This window comes from Lepidochelys olivacea, assembly GCF_965140295.1.
Source record: "Lepidochelys olivacea isolate rLepOli2 genome assembly, chromosome: 24".
NCBI classification, from domain to species: Eukaryota; Metazoa; Chordata; order Testudines; family Cheloniidae; genus Lepidochelys; species Lepidochelys olivacea.
Window position 1 is genome coordinate 17,004,176 of NC_140434.1, and position 24,530 is coordinate 17,028,705.

General features: G+C 49.0%; 3 pseudogenes across 3 annotated transcripts; 2 read left to right on the forward strand and 1 right to left on the reverse strand.

The window, feature by feature from the left end:
* Positions 1-6,800: 6,800 nt before the first annotated feature.
* LOC311512470 (putative G-protein coupled receptor 33 pseudogene) lies at positions 6,801-7,776 on the reverse strand (annotated as a pseudogene). The gene has a single exon. The product of its transcript is annotated as a putative G-protein coupled receptor 33 pseudogene (transcript).
* A 5,155-nt stretch (positions 7,777-12,931) lies between these two features.
* Positions 12,932-13,957, forward strand: LOC311512086 (putative G-protein coupled receptor 33 pseudogene; annotated as a pseudogene). Its single transcript has one exon. The product of its transcript is annotated as a putative G-protein coupled receptor 33 pseudogene (transcript).
* Positions 13,958-20,511: 6,554 nt separating this feature from the next.
* On the forward strand, positions 20,512-21,444 carry LOC311512087 (putative G-protein coupled receptor 33 pseudogene; annotated as a pseudogene). The gene has a single exon. The product of its transcript is annotated as a putative G-protein coupled receptor 33 pseudogene (transcript).
* The last annotated feature ends 3,086 nt before the right edge of the window (positions 21,445-24,530 follow it).

Below are 24,530 nucleotides of genomic sequence, written 5' to 3' on the forward strand. Positions count from 1 at the left end.
TCCTTTTCAACAATACAACACAAAACTGTCTCGAACCCCACCCAGTGACCTGGGACAATTACACACCACCCCCTGGGTGCCTCTAAGAATCAGTACTTCCTCTCTCACAAGCACAGAGTTTAAGTGTAGTAAAAACTTTTAATAAAGGAGGGAAGTAACTCAGCATTAATTTGGGAAAACACCGCAACTAGGGTTCATAAACACAAACCATGAGCAAAAGACCCAGCTGCAAGTAGGTTTGGCAGGGTGCTTTGGCCCTCAGGATCTTAAGTCCAGCAAACTCCAAAGTCCCTTTAATGTGCCCATCCCTTCTCTGTACCCCACTCACAGTTGCTGTCCTTGGCCAGTGCAGCCCCAGAGTTCAGAGGTTCAGCCGCAGAGTTCGCCACCCACCCTGGGTGGAAGGTGGGGGCGGGGGGTAAGGAGGCACCTTACATGCTGCACTGCTTGGGCACTCGCTGATTGCCATGCCTCTGCGGGGCTCTGCTCGGGCCCTCTCCACCAGCTTCTGTTGGGAATGGCTAGGGAATGGTGTCCCTAGACTCCGGGGGTGAGCGACGGGATGGATCACTTGATGATTCCCTGCTCTGTTCATTCCCTCTGGGGCACCTGGCACTGGCCACTGTCAGAAGACAGGATACTGGGCTAGATGGACCTTGGCTCTGACCCAGTAGGGCCACTCTTATGTTCTTCTCTGCTGGCCGCTTACTCCATCTCTCCACCAGCCACCTTGCCGGCCACTTTCCCCACCTCTCTGCCAGCTGGCCACTCACCAAGATGTCTTCAGGCCCCACCCCCCACTTAACACAACTGTCAGTGATTTCAGCTGTTTATGGGAGAGCCTCTCTGCTAGTGCACCTGGATAGTCTCTTGCAAGAGAGACACTGTCCCAAAGTAGGTCTAAGACTTAGACCTAGGTATCAGTGATTTCAGCTCTGCAGCATGTAACAAGACTCTCAATTGAGTCTAAATTAGCTCTTTTATTATTCTACAGAGAGAGAATAGGTCAAACACTGTCTGGGACCCAACCCACACCACCAGCTACCTATCCACACCCTCTCTCCACTCACTGGGCTTTGAAACCCATGTCCCCTGCCTAGTGAGTGCTGTTCAGTTGAGGGTGAGTCCCTCCATTGGGGTATGTGAGGTACAGTTCTGCTGCCCTTGGTTCGCACAGCAAGGATACCAATGTTTATTACTCCTTCCCCAATAACAAGGAGACTGGGGATCCAACTCCAGCCAGAACTGATCATTTGGACAAGCAATCCCATCATGCTGAGCGAAGCAGGGTGGGTGTGTCCATGCAAACGAAATCAGCTTCCACATCTCACCACTAGATGTTAGGGGAGAGCTCATGCAGACTCTGCTTACACTTGGAAAGTGGCACCAAGCCTCAGGGGCTCTGCTGGAGGAAAGGGTGAATGTTTAATTGGGGACTACATGAGATGCAACCCCCTGAAGGTGAGCTGCTGTTAATATTCACAAATTGCACTGACGCCCCCGTGCATGGGGCAATTACCTTGAAAAACGGGGCAGGGTTTGTAATGCAAATTTGGGGTCATTTGGTTACCGTTATACAGGCTCCCCCTCCCCGCCACACATGCTGATTGAACATTTTCAGATTGTTATAATGTTCTCGGTGCAAAGCGAGGAGAAATAGCAAAGAGGCCGGATTTCAGGAAACAACAAGCCTGGACGGCCCCTGAGAACAGCTACGCAAAAGGACCGAGGGCCAGTGCGGCCATACTGCAAAAGTGAGTCCGCTCCTCAAGCTGTTTGCACCCGTGTTTAACAGCAATTAGAATCATAGAATCATAGAATATCAGGGTTGGAAGGGACCCCAGAAGGTCATCTAGTCCAACCCCCTGCTCAAAGCAGGACCAATTCCCAGTTAAATCATCCCAGCCAGGGCTTTGTCAAGCCTGACCTTAAAAACCTCTAAGGAAGGAGATTCTACCACCTCCCTAGGTAACGCATTCCAGTGTTTCACCACCCTCTTAGTGAAAAAGTTTTTCCTAATATCCAATCTAAACCTCCCCCACTGCAACTTGACAATTCACCCCCTGTGAGGTACGGCTTCCAGCCGAAATTGAGGGTGAGTAACACACACATTGAGCTGACATGTGGGGGCCTAGAGACATGGCCACTGCTATTTTGATCTAGAAAGGGAGATGTTTGTGTTCTCGTCTCTATTATCGCCTTTGACCTGGTGTCTTCAGCCACAATGGGGCTGAATTGGGACCACTGATGGCGTGTAAGTCCTGTGCTAATAACCAATTCTTCGGGTCTCTGTTTATTCCAAAAAATTGGGAGAGGGGCACTTATTTGGAGATGACCCCAAATTATTATTTTTTGGCAAATGAAAAGGAGGGGGGGATTGTTTCAGTCCGAAGAAAATGGTTTTCTTTGTGAGCTTAGATTTTACACATTTTAAATAAAATTGAAGCACATTTCAAGACAAAGCCATTTTGAAAAAGAAAATAAAAATGTTTCATTTGAAAATGTCTGATTTGTGGTGATTGAGCGAAATAATCTGGCAAATTTTATACTAATTCATGAAATGTTTTGGTGTTACTAAGTTTGATCTAACTGCTAGAGACCACTGCCCTCCCAGAGCTGGGGATTGAACCGAGAAGTCCTTGCTCCTAGCCCCGCCCCCAGACCCCCCTGCCCTCCCAGAGCTGGGGATTGAACCAAGGAGTCCTTGCTCCTAGCACCCCCCCCCGACCCAGACCGCACTCACCTCCCAGCGGCAAGAGAAGAACCCGAGAACTCTGAAGTGAAGTCAACAAAGTTACACTGATTTACACTGGCCGAGGACCTGGCCTGTTCACTCCATGCCTTATTGCCTTACAGGCTTAATATTCCAAAATAATTGGTGATTATTTGTTATGCTTCTCTTTCTGGGGGGGTTCCCAGATGAACACTGTGACGGGGCGCAACTCACCACTGCGGTGCCTCCTGCTGGCTGTCCAGGGAATTAGCGCTGTGCCCTTTTCTGGTGGTGTCTTGCCTGCTGACACCTCTGTTCCTGGACCCACATCACTCCCAGGACCACGGCGTCCTCCTACGGTGACACTGTCCCCTGGCTGCGCCACACTCTGTCCCCCTCTTCCGGGGGGACCTGTAGTCTACTGTCCGGCCACTCCCTTCAGTGGCAAACTGCAGTCCATGATCTAGCCACTTCCTTCAGTGGCTCCAGCACCCTCTTTGCCCGTGTGTCAGGGCCTCAGTCTGCAGATCCCTGCAGCCTGCCAGGAGCTGCCTTTAGCTGCCTGGGTCTCTGCCTGCAGCACTGCTCTGCCCAGGGGGCTTGCTGCCCTCCTCCTGCAAGGCAGCCAGTCCTCCTCCCTTCTCCAGCTCCAGGGAGTGACTCCCACTGCTCTGTTCTGCAGCCCTCCATGCACATGTGATTCCATGGACCTCGCCCTCAAAGCGGAGAATGTTCTCAGTTCCAGGTATGCTGCCCCGAGGGGTCTTGCTTGTAAAAGGCTCGAGCTTCCATAGTTTTTTTTTAAATGGATTGACTTGTAACCCTGGAGTTTCTAGAACTAACTGCACATCTAGAATTCACACGATCCTACTGTTTTTTCAGACATATAGGTGTTTGGAGCCCTTGAAGTACTAGACCATGTCAGATCTGATTGGATTTCAAAACACTGTCACACCTAGAACTCCAGAGGTTTCAGAACTAGCCAAATATCTAGAACTTGTGTGGTACTACTCTGTGTGTGTGTGTGTGTAAGTAGATTGTAATAAATATAAAGGGAAGGATAACAACCTTTATGTATGCATCTGAGGAAGTGGGTTTTCTATCCACAAAAGCTTGTGCTCAAATAAATCTGTTAGTCTTTAAAGTGCCACTGGATTCCTTGCTGTTTTTGTGGATACAGGCTAACACGGCTACCCCCGATACTTGACAACTTTTATGTATGCAATAATATAAAATCCTTCCTGGCCAGAGGTACAGAATCACTTTACCTGTAAGGGGTTAAGAAGCTGAAATAATTTGGTTGGCACCTGACCAAAAGGACCAATAAGGAAAGAAGATACTTTCAAATCTGGGAGAGAGGTTTTGTTTGTGCTCTCTTTGTTTGTTCCCTCTCTGGACAGAGAGAGAAACCAAGGAGATAAACCATCTCCTGAAAAGATACCTGAAATGATACATCTAAACTAACAGAAATTGTAAGTAAAGGCAAGGAAATGCATTAGATTATCTTTTGTTTTAGCTTGTGAATTTTCCCTCTGCTAAGAGAGAGTTTTATTCCTGTTTTCTGTAACTTTAAAGCTGAGCCTAATGGGGAATCCTCTGTGTTTTAAATATTTTTATTTCTCATGTAAAGTTACCTTCCATCCTGATTTTGCAGGTGTGATTCTTTTAATTTTTCTGTAAATAAAATTCTTCTTTTAAGAACCTAATTGATTTTCAGTGTCCTAAACACCCAGGAGTTTGGGTGCTCCTGTGCTCACATTGTAACCAATTGGTTAGCAATTATTCTCAAGCCTCCCCAGGAGAGGGGGTGAAAGGGCTTGGGGGAATATTTTGGGGAAATAGGGACTCCAATTGGCCCTTTTTCCTGGATTTTTGTCTAAATCCCTTGGTGGTGGAAGTAATACCGTCCAAGGACAAGGAAGGATTTGTGCCTTGGGGAAGTTTTAACCAAAGCTGGTAGAAATAAGCTTAGAGGGTCTTTCATGCTGGTCCCCACATCTGTACCCCAAAGTTCAGAGTGGGGAGGGAACTCTGACATAGATATAGATAGATAGATATAAATGCAATAGTACCCCATGAGTTCTTGATATCTGAGTGGTTCTTGAACCTTTTGACAAGTTTTTTGACAACTACTTCTGACAAGTTTTTTAAAACCCAAACTGGTCCTATGTCAGCTAGGACATCATATATGAGGTTTGAAACTAAGATGTTCTGATCCACATCGGACCGATTGAGTTTTAAAATCTTCGCACACCTAGAACTCAAAGGTTCAAGAACCAGCCAAATACCTAGAACTCATAGGACCCTATTGGCTTTTGAAACATACATGGGGTTTAAAAACATAATGTCTAAATCCAGGCCACATCAGATCAGATCACATTCAAAACACTGACAGAGCTGGGACCCAAGAGGTTAACAATTGGCCAGGATTCCTAGAATCTATGAGATCCTATTGAATTTTGAGTCAGTGAGAGGTGGTAAGTGTCATAGTTGTCAGTCTTGTTTTGTTTGAACAGTAAAACACATATGTCTAACTTACCTACAGCCTCCACCCTGAGCTGGTGGTCTATGCAGGCCTGGCTTCCTCAGACACCCCAGTGGGCCCTAGGTGACAACTGGTACGCCACCCTGACAACATCTGCCTGTTCTCTGGATGGATTCAGAGATTCCAAGGCTAGAAGGAGCATGGTGGTCCCCTACTCTGACCTCAGGCAGAACGTCCCTGAATTAGTCCCTGGTTGAATTAGAGCAGATCTCTTAGAAAAACACCCAGTCCTGCCTTAAAAATTGCTAGTGATGGAGAATCCACCAGGCAGGTCTTTTCAAGTCTTTATTGTCCATTGGATCTGCTGGTCTCCAGCCTTGGCCAAAGTTTTATAACTTGGCTGGAGCTGAGAGGTGGGGTCTTCTTGATTTCTTGGATGTTACTTCTTTACCACCCTGAACTGTTCATGGACAGGTGGTTTCTGTGGAGCCGCTCTTTGTCCTGCTGGCTTGTTGTCCTTATTGGCCAATCTTAATCTAAGCCAGAGCCTCCACACACTAAATATCCCAGTGACCGGGTCACGCGGCGGTTGTAAAGTATTTCAGAGCCATCACACAAACTTTACAGAATCTATGTCATTCAAGGAATGCTTGGGAATGATTATACTTATTATATTTTATTTCAGGTAGTTCCAGGAGCCCTAGTCCTGACCCAGCACCCTGCTGTGCTAGGCGCTGTACAAACACAGAGTAAAAAAACAGTCCAGGTCACAGAAAGCTCACAATCTATGGAGATACAATATATAGAGACCTGGCTGGGATGCAGGAGACCTGGGTTTGTTTTCAGTTCTGCCACTGGCCAGACCAAAGGTTCTACTGGGTGTCTTTGACCAAGTCACATCCCCACTCTGTGACTCAACTTCCCCATTTGTATAACCTGGAAGACTGCTACTGATCTCCTTGATAAAGTTCTTTGAGATCTACTGATGACAAGAACTAGAGAAGAGCTAGATATCACTAAAGTAATACACAGATTCTTCTACAATATAGTACACCTACTGGATTAAAAACCATTTAGAAATCTAGAACCACAATGAAAATCTCAGGAAAGAATCTGAAATTAGTTGGATTCTATGTGGTTTGAAAACACTCTTGAATCCAGTGATGTCTTTGGTCCAGTCAGGAATCTAGAACCCATGGACTTTGCGTATGAACACACTGAGAGGCTTAGAATGAAGGAAATTCTAGAGCCACCTAGAGATGCAGAATCCAAGAGCATCAGTTAGGTTACACCACATTGAGAGTCCTAAAAGAAACAAGATTCTGGAGCTGGCTACTGATTTGGTGCCATTGATGGCCATTCAGTATGAAAAAAAATGAGAGACCTAGAACGCATGGGATTCCAGAGAGAGGAGGGAATCTAGAATCCAGGAACACTGCAGGGTTTATAAACTGTGAGGTGCCTGGAACCCATTAGGATTTAGAACCATGAGGAATCTAGAAAGAAATGGGATACCAAATGTTCAACTCTCCCTAAACCTAGGCATTTTCAGTCCATCACCTGTTTTCTGTTCTAGACTTCTGACCCCTGTCTTCAACTAGACTAGGGGAGACTGCTGCTGAGATCATCGACAAAAGCCGCTTTGACCAGCGTGAGAAGAGACGTCCTGAAGACCTGCCAGGATTTCTCCCCCACAAAGAGGTAGAGGATGGGGGTGAAGCAGGATGTGAAGGTATGAATGACCAAGAAAGCACCTGCCACCTACTCTGGCATCTCCTTCTTGTGGAGGTTCAAGCTCTGTTAGAGGTCGTAGGGCAGCCAACCGAGGAAGAAGGAAACCACTGTGGCCACCATGACTTTGAAGGGCTTCCCAGCCCATGCCAGCTTCTTCTCCTTCAACTTCAGCCCTACCAGCCATAGCATCCCATTGTGGTGCAGAAGGGCAGTAGGAAGCCCAGCAGGAACCAGACCATGAAGACGGACAGGTGGACCCATCTTCCCATCCCCTGCAGCTTGTCTCCGTTCCAGTCTCTGGAGAGGGCATAGTTGTTGATGCAGATGATTCTGCCCCCGTCCAGCATGTGGGTCTCCTGGAAAGCCAGGTAGGGAGTGCTGAGACAGAAGGAGACCAGCCACACACCCACAGCCAGCTTCTGAGCCTGGGGCACAGTGTGGTGATTCCAAGACCAGATGGGATGCTGAGTGACGGTATAGAGATCCAGACTGATGAGTGTGAGAAGGAAGATGGAGGTGAACATGCCCATGGAGATGGAGGTGTAGAGAAGCTTGCAAATGGCCATGCTGAAGACCCAGTGGAAACCCAGGAGGATGTAGACAGCGAAGAAGGGGATCAGCAGGGTGAAGAGAAGGTAGCCAGGTGAAGGAACCAGAGGATGGTCACCATCCTCCACATCTTCAGCCCCAGCACCCTCTGGTACAGCTTGTTTCCTATCACATCCACCAGGAAGGTGGGGAAGAGCAACACGGCCGCAGCCAGGTGAGCATTGCTCACAGCTGCTGGGGTCTTGCTGGTATTTGCCCCAGCAATTAGTGGGAGAGGTGTCTTGCCTTGGTCCATGGTGCCCTGGGGAGAGAGAGAAGAGGGATTGGAAGGGACAACAGAGGAGGGGACAAGGGTGAGGGCAAGAGGAAGGGAGAAATAAGAGGGGGTTAGGAAGGCACCATTGGAGAGGATCTCTCTGGGCACCCTCTGGTCCTCCAGAATATCCAGGCTAGATATTCCAAGCAACTGGGCTATAGCCGATGGAACTCACCCCTACAAGGTAGAAATATGGGCCAAGGGAAAGAGGAATAATAGATGTAGGAGGAGTGGGGACGGGGACAGTATAGTAGGTCAAATACACAGCTATTCTGATAATATCACCTTGCTGTGATCTGGAGGATGGGCTGGCTCATAGGGGTGGGGAATGGGATATGGGGCCTTCTCCTCCAGGAGGTGCTGGTTCCAATCTGGCTCCAGGGTGGGGACTGGCTGGCTCAGGGAGGTGGGGGTTGGTTCTGTTGAGCTGGTGCCGGTGAGGGTCCCCTTAGCTCTGTGTCTTCTACATGCTCGCCCGCAACCTGCTCTCTCTGGTTGAGAGAGCAAACCATAAATAAATATGATCATTTGGACACTGTCTTAGCAGATCAAACACCTAAGAAACAGCCATTACTTTAAACCAACCCCCATTTCCCTCTCACAGCTAGGGCTAGAACCCAGTGGGTGGTGTAGTCATGGCCCCATACTGAACTGTAGTAGGTGCTGTGTAAAGATAGAGGAAAAAGACAATTCCTGCACGAGAGAGCTTACTGTCTGAGGAGTCAGGATTGATAGAGACCAGGACTCAGGAGGCCTTGATCCTATTCCTGGCTCTGCCACTAGTGGACTGAGTGACCTTGGCCTCAGTTTCCCCATTTGTAAAAACTGGGAAACTGCTCCTGACCTCCTTGGCAAAGTTCTTTGTGATCTACTGTGGAAAAGCATGAGAGAAGAACTAGCTATTGCGTTTATAATACACAGACTCTCCTATAATACACCACACCAAATGGATTTTAAACCATTTAGAAATCTAGAACCCCCATGAGATTTTTAGATCTATCAAAGAAGCTGGAACCTGTTGGATTCTATATGGTTTAAAAACACTCTAGAATCTACTGGGGTCCTAGCACCAGCCAGGAATCTAGAACCCATGGACCCTATTGAGTGTGAGCAATTTGAGAGACTTAAAGGGAAGATTCCAGAGCCAACCAATGACACAGAACCCAGAAGAATCAGTTAGGTTAGAATACATTGATTCTGTAGCCAGCTAGTGATCTGAAACTCTCAACACCCATTGAGTTTTATAATGTTGAGAGACCTAGAACACATGGGATTCTGCAGATAACAAGGAATTTGGAATCCCAAGGACACTGCTCGGTTTATAAACATTGAGATACCTGGAACCCATCAGGTTTCAGAACCGTCAGGAATGAAGGAACAGGCGGGATGACAAGTTGCCAGTGCTCTCTGACTCCTGGCACTTTCAGGCACTCGTGACCAACCCTGGCAACGCATTCTTGTAAAACAGCAGGCCGTGGCAGAGGTGGTCGGGCAGCCAGCAGAGCAAGAATGACATCACCGCAGTCACCGTGACTTTGAAAGGCTTCCCTCTCCTCACCAACCTCTTCTTCTTTATCTCCAGCCCTGTCTGAACCTGGCATCCCACACTGGTGCAAAGGGGCAGCAGGAAGCCCAGCAGAAACTGCACCCTGAACAGCAGCAGATGGAGAGGTCTCCTCCAGGCCTGCATCTCGGCTCCCTCTCCCTCTCCAGAGAAGGTGTAACTATTCGTCCAGATGACCCTGCCCCCTCCATCTCCAGGAGTTCCAGAAAACCCAGTTAGGGAGCGCTGAGGGCGAAAGAAACCAGCTATACAACCGCGACCAGCTTCCTGACCCAGGTCACAGTGCGGGGATGGCAGCACCAGACGGGGGGCAGTCGAGAGTGCAGCGGTCCAGGCTGGAGAGGATGAGGAGGAAGATGGCAGAGAACATGCCCGGGGAGAGGCAGGCTTTGAGGAGCTCATACATGGCCATGCCGAAGACCCAGCAGGAGCCTAGGCAGAATTGTAAAGAACAGAATTATAAAGCAGGACGTGAGCAGGTTGGTGAGGACCAGATGGAAGATCAGAGGCAGAGGCAGAGGTCATCATTGTCCCCATATTCAGCCCCAGAGCCCACAGGCAGCAACCCCAGCAGGGGGTGCCACACGCAGCTGCCACTTGATTTCCTTTCCCGACCAGCTGGGGGTTGCTCCCATTGGCTGCCGGACTGGTGGGAAGGCAGAGGTGCGGTGAGGGGCCAGACTGGCCGGGAAGAATGAGGTTCCATGAGGGATCAGGCCGGTCAGGAAGGCGGAGGGGCCGTGAGACCCTAAGGAAGAGTAGGAAGAACACAAAGGGGATTAGAGGCAGCAGAGGGTGGGGAGAGAGAGAGACAGACGTGTGCAGCCCGTGCCCGAGCAGCGAGGAACACGCCGTTTCATTCTCCTCCCTGCACAAACCAATGAGGCTGTAGCCGCACACAGGGTAGAACCAGAATCCTGGGTCTCAGCACCTGTATCCCCGAATCTAACTCAGTGCCCTCCCTTCCCCTTCCCTCCCCGAGCTATGGCCAGAACCCAGGAGTCCTGACTCCAGGCCCCCTCAGTCTAGCCCTTTGGACCTCATTCCCCTCCCAGAACTGGGACTAGAACCACTGGTTTCTGGCTCCCCACACAGACCTGCTCTAACCACTTGACCCCTCTGCCCTCCCCTAGCCAGGGATAGTACCCAGGAATCCTGGCTCCCAGCCCCTTTCCCCCCCCCCCAACTCTAACCACGAGACCCCACTCCCCTCAGAATTCAACCTTGGTCTCGTGTACCATGCCGTTGGGGGCTGTTTTCCCAGTAGCGTTGGGTTCCCATTGGGGTTCTCAGGGTCCCAGCTCCGTGGATGGGGCCTGTGTAACGAACACTCTGGGGAGGGCTGGGTGTGACTGAGATTTTATCTAGAATAGGAAGGGGCCGCATTTCACAGGAGTTGTACCCACAACATGTAGATAACACAGGACTCCACACAACTATTGATCTGCTCTAACCACTAGACGCCACCTCCCTCCCAGAGCTTGGAACAGAACCCAGGGTCCTTACTCCCAGTGTCCCCCGCCCCACGTCAAACCACTAGAACCCCCCACCCACTCCTTGGATGGGAGCTGCATCATTTGTGACTCAGACTTTGTTGTGAGCTAACACTGCTGGGTTATTTCTGGGTCGAGTTGTGAGATACAGGCCCTTTCTCTTCATGGGGGCACACCTCAATAGTTGAGCTCCTGGCCAAGAATCTAGTGCATTGCGGGGGGGCCTGGGAACCAGGACTCCTGGGTTCTAGGCCAGGCTCTGGGAGGGAGAGGGGCTAGTTTTAAAGCAATGATTGTTGCTTAGGTGGTTTCTTTGCTAAGACGGTGTCCAATGATCATTTCCGTTCATGGTTTGCAGCTTGTGGATCTCAGAGAGCAGGTGGGGGTGGAGCATGTAGAAGAAACAGAGTTAAGGGGAGTGAACTCAACACACAGGGGAGGGCTCTGGGGTGCAGGGGACAGACACACGGACGCTTTGCTGGCCAAACACACAGCATCTGAGGCTCTCTCTGCGCTGGGTCTGTTTCCACCACCCGCTGCCCAGGTGAGTCAAGACAGTGGGCGGAGGGCCCCATGTTGGGTCTAAAGGGGAATTTTCTTGCTAAGCCCCACTAGAAGCCACAGAAATTTGCTATTGTAAAGGCAAATCGGTGGGACTCCCTGCCACTGGGTATCTGTGGGGTTCCCATGGGGCACTCAATAGACAGAGGTAGTAGGTGAGGTCAGTGACATGGGTAAAGTTTTTCCCCTTATTTCATGTTAGTCTGATGAGTTGATCCCCATTTACAAAGCTCTAAGCCAGCAGTTCTCAACCTTTCCAGACTACTGTACCCCTTCTATTGTGTACCCCCAAGTTTTCCCTCACTTAAAAACTACTTGCTTACAAAATCAGACATAAATATACAGATGTGTCACAGCTACACTATTACTGAACAATTGCTGACCTTCTCATTTTTCCTGTATAATTATAAATTAATTGCAACATAAATGTTGGACTTACATTTCAGTGTATAGTACATAGGGCAGTCTCAGCAAGTCACTGTATGAAATGTTAGTTTGTACTGACTTCGTTAGTGCTTTTTATGTAGCCTGTGGTAAAACTAGGCAAATATCTAGATGAGTTGATGTACCCCCCGACAGACCTCTGCGTACCCTTAGGGGTACACATACCCCTTGGCTGCGAACCTCTGCTCTAAGCCACAAGACCCCAATTTCCTCCCACAACCCAGGAGTTCTGACCCCCACCCCACTCCCAGAGCTGGGCGTAGAACCCAGGAGTCCTGGCTCCCAGCCTGCCCTTCTCTAACCATTAGGCCAGGCTGCAGAGCACAGAGGACACTGTGCTAACAAGGCCGTAAGGGATGCAGTCCCTGCCAGAGGCAATAGCCCAGAGGACCCGGCTGCAGGGCTGGCAGCCCGGCTTGGGGGCAGAGCAGCAGCTCGGTGGATTGTGGTTTCCTGTTGCAATGAGGGTGAGAAGGACCCTGCGCGCTCTCTCGAGTCAGGGTGTAGCAGCAGTTCCTGTGACTGGCAGATGAGCAGAAGAGATGGGGTGGGGGCGGGGTGGCTTTTTCTGCCTTGTGGCAGTGAGTTACACTGGCACCAGCTCCTGCATGCTAGGAGTCAACAGCACCGATCCCCCCTCAACTGAATAGCCCTGATCCCCTGCCCTGGGGCCAGATTAGAGCTGGCCACCCAAGAGTGGAAAGGCCCCGTGGCCCATTCCCTGCTCCCCTGAGCCAGCCACATCACAGCTACATGATATTCTCTGCATAGCTGTATATTTGATCTCCTAGACTGTCCCCTTCCCCACTTCTCCCATGTCTGCTATCCCCCTTGTCCTCCCCTACTGCTCACAGCTCTATCCTGCAGCAGTGAGTTCCACCGGCTATAGCCCAGTTTCTGGGAATATCTACCATGGATATTCTGGAGGACCACAGAGTGCCCAGCGACGTCCTCTCCAGTGTTACCTTACCAGTTACTCACACTGGTATTTCTCCCTTCTCCACTTCCACTCTCCCTTTTGGCCTCCAATGTTGTCCCTTCGAACCCCTCTTCTGTCTCTTCCCAGGGTACCATGGAACAAGATATCACGGCACTCCCACCAACCACAATGGCAAATTCCAGTAAGATCGCAGACACCACGAAGACCCATCACCTGGCCTCTGCTGTGTTGCTCTTCACCACCTTCCTGGTGGGTGTGGTGGGGAACGGGCTGTACCTGTGGGTGCTGGGGCTGAAGATGAGGAGGACAGTGACCACGCTCTGGTTCCTTCACCTGGTCTCCTGCTACCTTCTCTTCACCCTGCTAATTCCGTTCTTTGCCATCTACGTCCTCGTGGATTTCCACTGGGTCTTTGGCATGGCCATGTGCAAGCTTCTCAATGCCTTCATTTCCATGGGCATGTTCTCCTCTGTTTTCCTTCTCACACTCATCAGTCTGGACCGCTACACCCTCACTCACCATCCCATCTGGTCCCGGAATCACCGCACCCTGTCCCGAGCTTGGAAGCTGGTTGTGGGCGTGTGGCTGGCCTCCTTCGGTCTCAGCACTCCCTACCTGGCTTTCCGGGAGACCCAGGTGGTGGACGGGGGCAGAATCATCTGCATCAACAATTACGCCCTCTCCGGAGACCAAAATGGAGCTGAGATGCAGGATCTGGACAGACAGGTCCACCTGGCTGTATTCGTGGTCCGATTCCTGCTGGGCTTCCTGCTGCCCTTCTGTACCATCGTGGGATGCTATGTCCGCGTGGGGCTGAAGATGAAGGAGAAGAAGCTGGCGTGGGCTGGGAAGCCCTTCAAAGTCGTGGTGGCCGCAGTGCTTTCCTTCTTCCTCGGCTGGCTCCCCTACCACCTCTACCATGGCTTGAAGCTCTACAAGAAGGCGGTGCCAGAGTCAGTGACGGGTGCTCTCATGGTCATTTACACCTTGTCATCCTGCTTCAATGCCTCCTTCTCCTCCATCCTCTACCTCTTTGTGGGGGAGAAGTTCTGGCAGGTCTTCAGGAAGTCTCTTCTCACTCTGGTCAAAGAGGCTGTTGTCGATGATCTAGGCAGCAGTACCGCTGAGTCTAGTGAAAGACAGGGGTCAGAAGTCTAGAACACAAAACAGGAGATGGTCTGAAGTTGCCCAGACTTAGGGAGAGTTGAAAACTTGCCATCCCCTTTGTTCCTAGATTCCTGCTTGTTCTGAAACCTGATGGGTTCCAGGTATCTCAATGTTTATAAACCCCAGTGTCCCTGGATTCTAGATTCCCTGCTCTCTCCAGAATCCCATATGTTTTGGGTCTCTCAATTTTTTCAAACTCAGTGGGTCATTAATGGCACCAGATTGCTAGCCAGCTCCAGAATCTTGTTGGTTTTAGGTCTCTCAATGTGTTCTAACCTAATTGACTCTCTTGGATTCTGCATCTCTAGGTGGCTCTGGAATCTCATTTATTGTAAGCCATTCAGTATGTTCAAACTCAAAGTCTACTGAGTCTAGGTCCCTGACTGGATCTAGGACATCACCGGATTCTAGAGTGTTTTCAAACCACATAGAATCCAACAGCTTCCAGATTGCTTGCTAAAAGTTTCATCCTGGTTCTAGATTTTCAAATGGTTTAAAATCCATTAGCTGTAGTATATTATAGAAGAGTCTGTGTATTATAATAGCGATATCTAGGTCTTCTCTAGTGCTTGTCATCAGTAGATCTCAAAGAACTTTAGCAAGGAGGTCAGTAGCAGTCTTCCAGTTTTTACAAATGGGGAAACTGAGGCACAGAGTGGGGAAGTGACTTGGCCAGTGTCACCCAGTAGAACCTTTGGCCTGTCCAGTGGCAGAACCTGGAACAAACCCAGCTCTCCTGTGTCCTGGCCCAGGTCTCTATCCATTCTGGGCTCTCTGGGACATGGACTGTCTTTTTGTTCTGTGTTTGTACAGTGCCGAGCACATTGGGGTCCTGGGCCAGAGCTGGGGCTCCAAGCTCTGCTGAAATAAAGAATAGTAATTATTAATAATTCCCAGGTTTTGCTTGAACTACGTAGTTTCCATAAGTTTTTCTGTGGCAGCTCTGAAATAATTTCCAACACCATGTGACCCGATCACTGGGATATTTTGGGTGGGGAAGCTCTGGCTTAGTTTCAGAGCGGCTGGTAAGGAAAACAAGTCAGTAGAATAAAGAGCTGCTCCAGAGAAACCACCTGCCCATGATCACTTCAGGGTGGTGAAGAGGTAACGTCCAAGCTAATAAGAGTGACACTGTATGGAATATGGGTGATCATTCATAATGTTATGGATACAAAATTCCAATGGAACATACCAGATATACCATGTAAGCTATCAGTGGGAAAGTTATCATTTGATAAATATGATCAGCTTGTTTATGTGTATGTATCATCTTTGTATTGTGAGTTGTAAATATGTGTGGTATATTGATATCTCAGACCTGTGCTGTGTATCTGGGTGACAGCCCCAGACAGCTTGCATCAGCCCTGTCCAGCCCATTGGATGGGCCATGAAGCATTGGCTGGCAGTGTGGCGTTTTGGGTAAGATCCAAACCAGTATTGATCTGGGAATGTGGCTGGCCCTTTGGGGATCAGAAGAACATTTTGTGCAGTGAATAGAATTTTAAGTAACTTCTCACTTTACTGGACCTATTTGCTGACTGGGAGCCTAAGATTGGAATGCAATAAAGGGGGCTGTGGGATTTCTTCTTCTTCTTCTTTCTTTCTTTCTTTTTTTGGCTTCTTGATCACCAGTGTGGCGGATGAGGAGCACAGCTTGTGAGTGGTTGGTGAATCTAACTACAGTGGTAACCACCAGTTTTGGGATAAACTGCTCTCCTTTTTGCTGCCCACCCTGACCTTGGCATTTTCAGTGTGGGCTGCCCTCTGCACCTCTAGTCACAGGTCACAGTAACTGTGAAGATCTCACCTGCCAGCTTGAGCTAAGTTACAAAACCTTGGCCAAGGTTGGGGGGCAGCAGATCCAAAAGATGATAAAGAGTTAAAAAGATCCTCCCGATTCTCCATCACTGGCAATTTTTAAAGCAGGATTGGATGGTATTTCTAACAGGTCTGCTCTAGTTCAAATAGGGACTAATTCAGGGATGTTCTGATTCAGGTCAGACTAGGGGACCACCATGCTGCTTCTGGCCTTAGAATCTCTGATTCTATCCAGAGGTCAGGCAGATCTTGTTGGGGTACTGTACCAATTGTCACCTGGACCCACTGTGGTATCTGAGGAAGCCAGACCTGTGTGGGCCACCAGCCCCAGGTGGAGGGCTGTAGGTAAGTTAGACATGCACATAGCCCATCTGTTTTAAACATCTTTTCCCATTGCTACTGTTCAGAGGAAACAAGACTGCCAAACATGACAGATACCGTCTCTCGCTGATTCAGAATTCAATAGGATCTTATGGATTCTAGGAATCCTGGCCAGTTCTTAACCTCTTGGTCCCAGGTCTGTCAGGGTTTTGAATGCAATCTGATCTGATGTGGGCTAGATTTAGACATCATGTTTTCCAAGCCACTTTATGTTTCAAAAGCCAATAGGATCCTATGCATTCTAGGTATTTGGCTGGTTCTTGAAGTTCTTGGGTTCTAGGTCTGCCAAGATTTAAAAACCCGAAGAGATCCTATGTGGTCTTGAGCATCCTAGTTTCCAACCTCATACCTGACATCCTAGAGCGCATAGGACCCGTTTGGGTTTAAAATTTTTTGGTCAGAGCAAGAACCCAAAAGGTTCAAGAATCACTCAAATGTCTAGAACTCTTGGGATACTATTGTGTTTTTAAATGTGTGTGTGTATACATATACATATGTGTATATATATATAATATACACACACACAACAGTACTGCATTAGTTCTAGATATCTGGCTTGTTCTTAAACCTCTTGGGTTCTATGTATAATAGTGTCTTGAAACCCAATTAGATCTGCCAAGGTCTAGTAACTGAAGGGTTCCAAGTACATGGAATCATGTACTGACTTGAAACACTTTCCAAGAGGCCTGATGTTCACAAAGGGTTCAGCTATTTCTTCTGGAAAATCAGGCCTCTTTAACGGTGTTCATTTGGGACCCCCCCCATAGAAGCATAACAAATAATCACCAATTATTTTGGAATATTAAGCCTGTAAGGCAATAGGGCCTGGAGCGAACAGGCCAGCTCCTCGGCCAGTGTAAATCAATGTAGCTCTGTTGACTTCACTTCAGAGTTCTTGGGCTCTTCTCCTGCTGCTGGGAGATGAGTGGGCTCTAGCAGGTTAGCGTGGGGGGGGGGCTAGGAGCCAGGACGCCTGGGTTCAAACCCCAGCTCTGTGAGGAAATGGTGTTTAGCAGTTACAGTAGACTTACTGACACCAAAACATTTAATGAATTAGTGTCAGATTTGCCAAATTGTTTCACTCAACCACCAAAAAGCTGACATTTTCAAAATAAAACACTGCGATGTTCTTATTCCAAACAGCTTTGCTTGAAATGTGTTTAATTTTTTTATTCATTTAAAATGTGTAAAAACCAAGCTCAGGAAAAAAAAAACATTTCCTTTAGACTGAAACAATCTCCATCCCCACCCCCCACACCTTTTCATTAGCTAATAATAATAATTTGGGGTCATCCCAAATGAGCCCCCCCCCGCACCTCGGCTGTTCAGAACAACTAGAGACCCAAAGAATCGGTTATTGGCACAGGACTTACATGCCATCTGTGGTCCCAAGTCAGCCAAGTCACCAGGACACCAAGTCAAAGGTGATAATAGGGACGGGAACTCAAACATCTCCGTGTTGAGATCAAAACAGCAGTCTCTAGGCCCCCACGTGTCAGCTCAGCGTGGGTGTTACTCACCCTCAATTTCCGCTGGAAGCCGTACTTCGCAGAGGTGTGAACTGCTATTAAACACAGGTGTGAACAGCTCAAGGAGTGGACTCAATTTTGCTATATGGCTGCACTGGCCCTCGGTCCTTGTGCGTGGCTGAGCTCAGGGGCCATCCAGGCTCGACGTTTGGCCTCTTTGCTATTTCCCCTCACTCTGCACTGAGAACATAATAACCATCTGAAAATGTTCAGTCAGCACGTGTGTGTGTGTGGGGGGCTGTATCGCGGGAACTCCTGGACCAAAGGACCCCCAATTTGCATCACAACCCCCCGCTCCATTGCTCAGTGCTGATTTTCAAGGCAGTTGCCCCCTGCATGGAGGCTTCAGTGCAATTTGTGAATATTAACAGCAGCTCATCTTCAGGGAGCTGCGTCTCCTGACGTCCCTGATCAAACGACCGCTCTTTCCTCCCGCAGACTCCAGCAGAGCCCCTGCGGCTTGGTGCCACTTTCCAAGTCAATGCGAGTCTGTAACTGGTTTTCAGAGCGCTGTGAAAAAAAATTAAGAACGGCTCCTTTTCATGCAGCTTTAACTGAGGGCCCCGGATCACAAGCCTCTGAATCTGCCCCACTCACTCTGCCCCGGGCCTTCCTCAGAGACGGCCAATTTCAAGCCAAGCCGAGCGGGCACGTGGATTTCAGAGCACTTGGACTCGTCGGTTCTGACAGGAAAAGGTTTCTCTGTAGGCCCGGCTGCAGGAGCGCCCTTAGCAGATCTGAAATAAGTATCTAAGATTACAAAAATTGTAAGTGAGGGCAAGGAAATGCATTAGATTATCTTTTGTTTTAGCATGTGAATTTTCTCTATGCTAAGAGGGAGTTTTATTCCTGCTTTTTGTAACTTTAAAGCTGAGCCTAGAGGGGAATCCTCTGTGTTTTAAATATTTTTATTTACCCTGTAAAGTTACCTTCCATTCTGGTTTTGCAGGTGTGATTCTTTTCCTTTTTCTGTAAATAAAATTCTTCTTTTAAGAACCTGATTGATTTTCAATGTCCTAAAAACGCAGGGGTTTGGTCTGTGCTTACATTGTAACCACGTGGTTTGTATATTATTCTCAAGCCTCCCCCGGAAAGGGGGTAAAGGAGTTTGGGGGGAATATTTTGGGGAAATAGGGACTCCAAGTGACCCTTTTCCTGAATTTTTGTCCAACTCACGTGGTGGTGGCAGCAATACTGTCCAAGGACAAGGTAGGATTTGTGCCTTGGGGAAGTTTTAACCTAAGCAGGTAGAAATAAGCTTTGGGGGTCTTTCATGTGCGTCCCCACATTTATACCCCAGAGTTCAGAGTGGGGAGGGAACCCTGACATGGCCCCTTGAATCCAACAGCCCTTTCCTCTCTGCACACTTACATCCAAACCTGGGGCATCAGCCTGGCCATACTCATACCAGCCACCTCTGCTGCATCTCTGGGGAACATGGCTCTTTCAGAGCCCTATCGAAGCTCTAGTCCCTTTGGACACGCAACTCCCTCCAATGGGCAGCTGTTGGCATTGGTATTTGCCCTGGAGGTACCGCTGGACCCACATTTCTGTGCATCCCTGGCCCTCCGCGTCCAACTATCTAAGAAGCCAAGCTGGGCAGTAGCGGATTATTCAATGGTGGAACTTGGTGAGATAACTCACATGACTGGAGCACTGTCATGGATGGATATAAACTGTTCAGGAAGGACAGGCAGGACAGAAAAGGTGGGAGAGTTGCATTGTATGGAAGGGAGCAGTATGACTGCTCAGAGCTCCGGTATGAAACTGCAGAAAAACCTGAGTGTCTCTGGATTAAGTTTAGAAGTGTGAGCAACAAGAGTGATGTAGTGGTGGGAGTCTGCTATAGTCTGCTTTCTTCCAGCAACTAACAGAAGTTACTAGATCACAGGCCCTCGTTCTCATGGGGGACTTCAGTCACCCTGATATCTGCTGGGAGAGCAATACAGTGGTGCACAGACAATCCAGGAAGCTTTTGGAAAGTGTAGGGGACAATTTCCTGGTGCAAGTGCTGGAGGAACCATCTAGGGGCAGAGCTCTTCTTGACCTGCTGCTCACAAACAAGGAAGAATTAGTAGGGGAAGCAAAAGTGGATGGGAACCTGGGAGGTAGTGACCATGAAATTGGTCGAGTTCAGGATCCTGACACAGGGAAGAAAGGAGAACAGCAGAATATGGACCCTGGACTTCAGAAAAGCAGACTTTGACTCCCTCAGGGAACTGATGGGCAGGATCCCCTGGGAGAATAACAGGAGGGGGAAAGGAGTCCAGGAGAGCTGGCTGTATTTTAAAGAATCCTTATTGAGGTTACAGGGACAAACCATCCCGATGTGTAGAAAGAATAGTAAATATGGTAGGTGACAAGCTTGGCTTAACAGTGAAATCCTTGCTGATCTTAAACACACAAAAAAAGCTTCCAAGGAGTGGAAGATTGGACAAATGACCAGGGAAGAGTATAAAAATATTGTTCGGGCATGCAGGAGTGAAATCAGGAAGGCCAAATCATACTTGGAGTTGCAGCTAGCAAGGGATGTTAAGAGTAACAAGAAGGGTTTCTTCAGGTATGTTAGCAACAAGAAGAAAGTCAAGGAAAGTGTGGGCCCCTTAATGAATGAGGGATGTCAACCTAGTGATAGAGGAAGTGGAAAAAGCTAATGTACTCAATGCTTTTTTTGCCTCTGTCTTCACGAACAAGGTCAGCTCCCAGACTGCTGCACTGGGCAGCACAGCATGGGGAGGAGGTGACCAGCCCCTGTGGAGAAAGAAGTGGTTTGGGACTATTTAGAAAAGCTGGACGAGCACCATGGACTGAGGCAACATGACTCTCCCACCAACCACTGGGGCGAATTCCAGCCAGACCCCAGCAGCTGTGAGCACCTCTCACCTGGCCTCTGCTGTGTTGCTCTTCCCCACCTTCCTGGTGGGTGTGGTGGGGAACGGGCTGTACCTGTGGGTGCTGGGGCTGAAGATGAGGAGGTCAGTGACCACGCTCTGGTTCCTCCACCTCATGTCCTCTCTCCTCCTACTCACCCTGCTGATCCCCTTCTTCATCGTCTCCCTCCTCATGGGTTTACACTGGGTCTTCGGCATGGTCTTGCGCAAGCTTCTCAACACCTGCATCTCTGTGGGCATGTTCTCCTCTGTCTTCCATCTCACCCTCACTAACCACCCCAACTGGTCCCGGAATCACCGCACAGTGCCCCGGGCTGGGAAGCTGGTGGTGGGCATGTGGCTGGCTTCCTTCGGTCTCAGCCCTCCCTACTTGGCTTTCCGGGAGACCCAGGTGGTGGACGGGTGCAGAATCATCTGCATCAACAATTATGCCCTCTCCGGAGACTGGAATAGAGCCAAGATGCAGGAGCTGGGGAGATGGGTCAACGTGGCCATCTTCATGGTCCGGTTCCTGCTAGGCTTCTTGCTGCCTTTCTGCACCATGGTGGGATGCTATGTCCGCTTGGGACTGAAGATGAAGGAGAAGAAGCTGGCACAGACCAAGAAGCCCTTCAAAGTCATGGTGGCTGCAGTGGTTTCCTTCTTCCTTGGCTGGCTTCCCTACCACCTCCATCATGGCTTGAAGCTCTCCAAGAAGGAGATGCCAGAGTTGGTGATGGGTGCTCTCTTTGTCATTTATACCTTCACATCTTGCTTCAATGCCTGTTTCACTCCCATCCTCTACCTCTTTGTGGGGGAGAAGTTCTGGCAGGTCTTCAGGACATCTCTTCTCACTCTGGTAAAAAGCAGCTTTTGTTGATGGTCTCTTCAGCAGTGCCCCTGAGTCTAGTGGAAGATACGGGTCAGAAGTCGAGAACACAAAACAGGTGGTGGTCTGAAGGTGCCCAGACTTAGGGAGAGTTGAACACTTGGCATCCCAGTTGTTTCTAGATTCCTGAGGGTTCTAAATCCTAATGGGTTCCAGGTATCTCACTGTTCATAAACTCTGCAGTGTCCCTGGATTCTAGATTCCCTGCTCTCTCCAGAACTCCGTGCGTCCAAAGTCACTCAATTTTTTCAAACTCAGTGGGTCATCAGTGGCACCAGATCAGTAGCCAGCTCCAGAATCTTGTTGGTTTTAGGTCTCTCAATGTGTTCTAACCTAGTTGACTCTCTTGGATTCTGGATCACTAGCTGAATCTGGAATCTCATTTATTGTAAGCCTCTCAATGTGTTCAAACTCAAAGTCTATGGGTTCTAGACAGTACCGGATTTACCCTGGCCCCAATGACGGCATAGCGCTGGGCCCAAGCTCAGAAGGGGCCCCATAACACTCATTTCCTCCCTTCTCGCAGCGCTGCAGAAGTGGAGCCTCGGAGGAGCAGGGATCGAGCGTGGGAGCTGAGAACCCACAGGGCCCTGGGAGCTGTAGTTCCTTGGCCAGCTCCCTGCCTAGAGAGCCGGCCCTGGAGCAGGGAAGGAACTACATTTCCCACATTCCCTTGGCAGCTATCAACAGGAAAGTGAGGGGGAGGGAGTGAGGAAGCTGAGATCCCATGCGTTGCAGCTTGCTGTGAATGGAGAGCTGGCTGTTAGAAGGAGGTGGCACTGTGAATGGGGAGCAAGTATGCCCAAGGAGTAGAAGGCTTTGGCCCAGATATCACCCTCAGAAGACTTCCCCAGTCCTGGTGTGACCCCGCCTGGCAGCCCCCAAAGAAGGAATTGGGTGGACTAAATAGACAGTGCACCTCTCTTTTTGAAGCCTAGCAAGGGAGGTCTGTGGACCCCACTGGGAAAAGTTAAAATGAAAAGTAAGGGAGGGGAGGCTCTACTCGAGGACCTGGGTGGCTTTAGATACAGAGCAGGAGGATTTCCACTTCTGAGCCATGGAAGCAGAAATTGACTTTTCCTTTCCAGATTTATCTAATATTCAGAAAGGGAATCTAGCACCTGCCTTTCAGATTTGAACACCCGCAAAATTCAGGGATGCTCAAGCTCAATTTGGGCAGCTGTTACTTCATTTCTCCCAAATCAAATATGCTGATCCACTGTAATTTGCTGTAGAAAAAGTAGGATAAAATTGAGCAACCCATGCTGGAGTCTTCCCAGTGCTCACTAGGACAGGAATTACTATTTTCTACAGCCATTGCCATTTTTTTTTGTGTTGTTTGTTTAAAAAGAAGACCGTGATATTGCAATGGCAAATTCCCCACAGAAACGAAGAGTGGAAGAAAAGAATTTAAAAAGCACCTCAATTTCCCCTCATTTATGACAGGACAGTCTCACAATGTGGATCAGATATCGCCTCCAAACACGCAAGCCGAAAAGGGTTCCACCTGACTGCAGTTCTGAACCAGGGGATCCACAGCTTAATGAGAAACCCTGGGGGCGGAGGGAGCCGTATGTGGCAATGCAGATAGTCATGTAGAGGTGGGTGATCAAAATGAAAAATGTCTCTGAGATTCAGTACCGGGTATACTAGGCCACCAATGGCCCTGCCACACCAGGCCCACACTCGGAGCCCACAACGGCTACATGGGGGCCCACAAATATATTTGGCGCAAGGGCTCACAAAAGGTTAATCCGGCCCTGGTTCAAGATTCCCGACTGGATCTAGGACATCACTGGATTCTGGAGTGTTTACACACCACATAGAATCCAACAGGTTCCAGATTGCTTGCTAAAAGTTTCATCCTGGTTCTAGATTTCCAAATGGTTTAAAATCCATTAGGTGTAGTATATTATAGAGGAGCCTGTGTATGACAATAGCGACATCTAGCTCTTCTCTAGTGCTTTTCATGAGTAGATCTCAAAGAATTTTAGCAAGGTCAGTAGCAGTCTTCCAGTTTTTACAAATGCGGAAACTGAGACACAGAGTGGGGAAGTGACTTGGCCAAGGTCACCCAGTAGAAACTTCGGTCCATCCAGGGGCACAACCGTGAACAAACCCATGTCTGCTATGTCCCAGCCCAGGTCTCTATCCATTGAATCTCCCTAGACCATGAGCTCTCTGGGACAGGGACTGTCTTTTTGCTCTGTGTTTGTACAGTGCCTAGCACAGCGGGGTTCTGGGTGAGGATTTGAGCTCCCAGCGCTACCGAAATAAAAAATAATCATAAATAATCATTCCTGGGCATTGGGGTATGGCATTGGGGGTATGCCAGGCACAGTTCTGCTGCTCTTCGTTCACACAACAAGGATAATAACCCTTTCTTACTCCTGCCCCAATAACAAGGAGACTGGGGATCCAACACCAGCCACAAGTGATCATTTGGGCAAGCAATCCCACCATGCTGAGCACCTAGGCAGGGTGGGTGTGTTCATGCAAATGAGATCCTGCTTTGAGCAGGGGGTTGGACTAGATGACCTCCTGAGGTCCCTTCCAACCCTGATAGTCTATGATTCTATGATTCTATGATCAGCTTCTGAAGTCTTTTTCCACAGCTCAGCACTAGATGTCAGAGGAGAGCTCATCCAGACTCGGCTTACACTTGGAAAGGTGCACCAAGCCCCAGGGGCTCTGCAGGAGTCTGCTGGAGTGAAGGGTGGTCGTTTCATGGGGGACTTCATGAGTTGCAGCCCCCTGATGATGAGCTGCTGTTAATATTCACAACTTGCATTGACGCCCCCATGCATGGGGCAACTGCCTTGAAAAATGACATTCTGCAACGGAGGCGGGGGGAGGGGGAGCTGTAATGCAAATTTGGGGTGATTTGGTTCCCGCGATACAGACTCCCCTTCCTGCCCCCAGCACGTGCTGATTGAACATTTTCAGATGGTTATAATATTTTTGATTCAGAGTGGGGTGAAAAAGCAAAGAAGCCGAATTTCAGGAAACATCGAGCCCGGACAGCCCCTGAGCTCAGCTACGCAACGGGACCGAGGGCCAATGCAGCCGTACGGCAA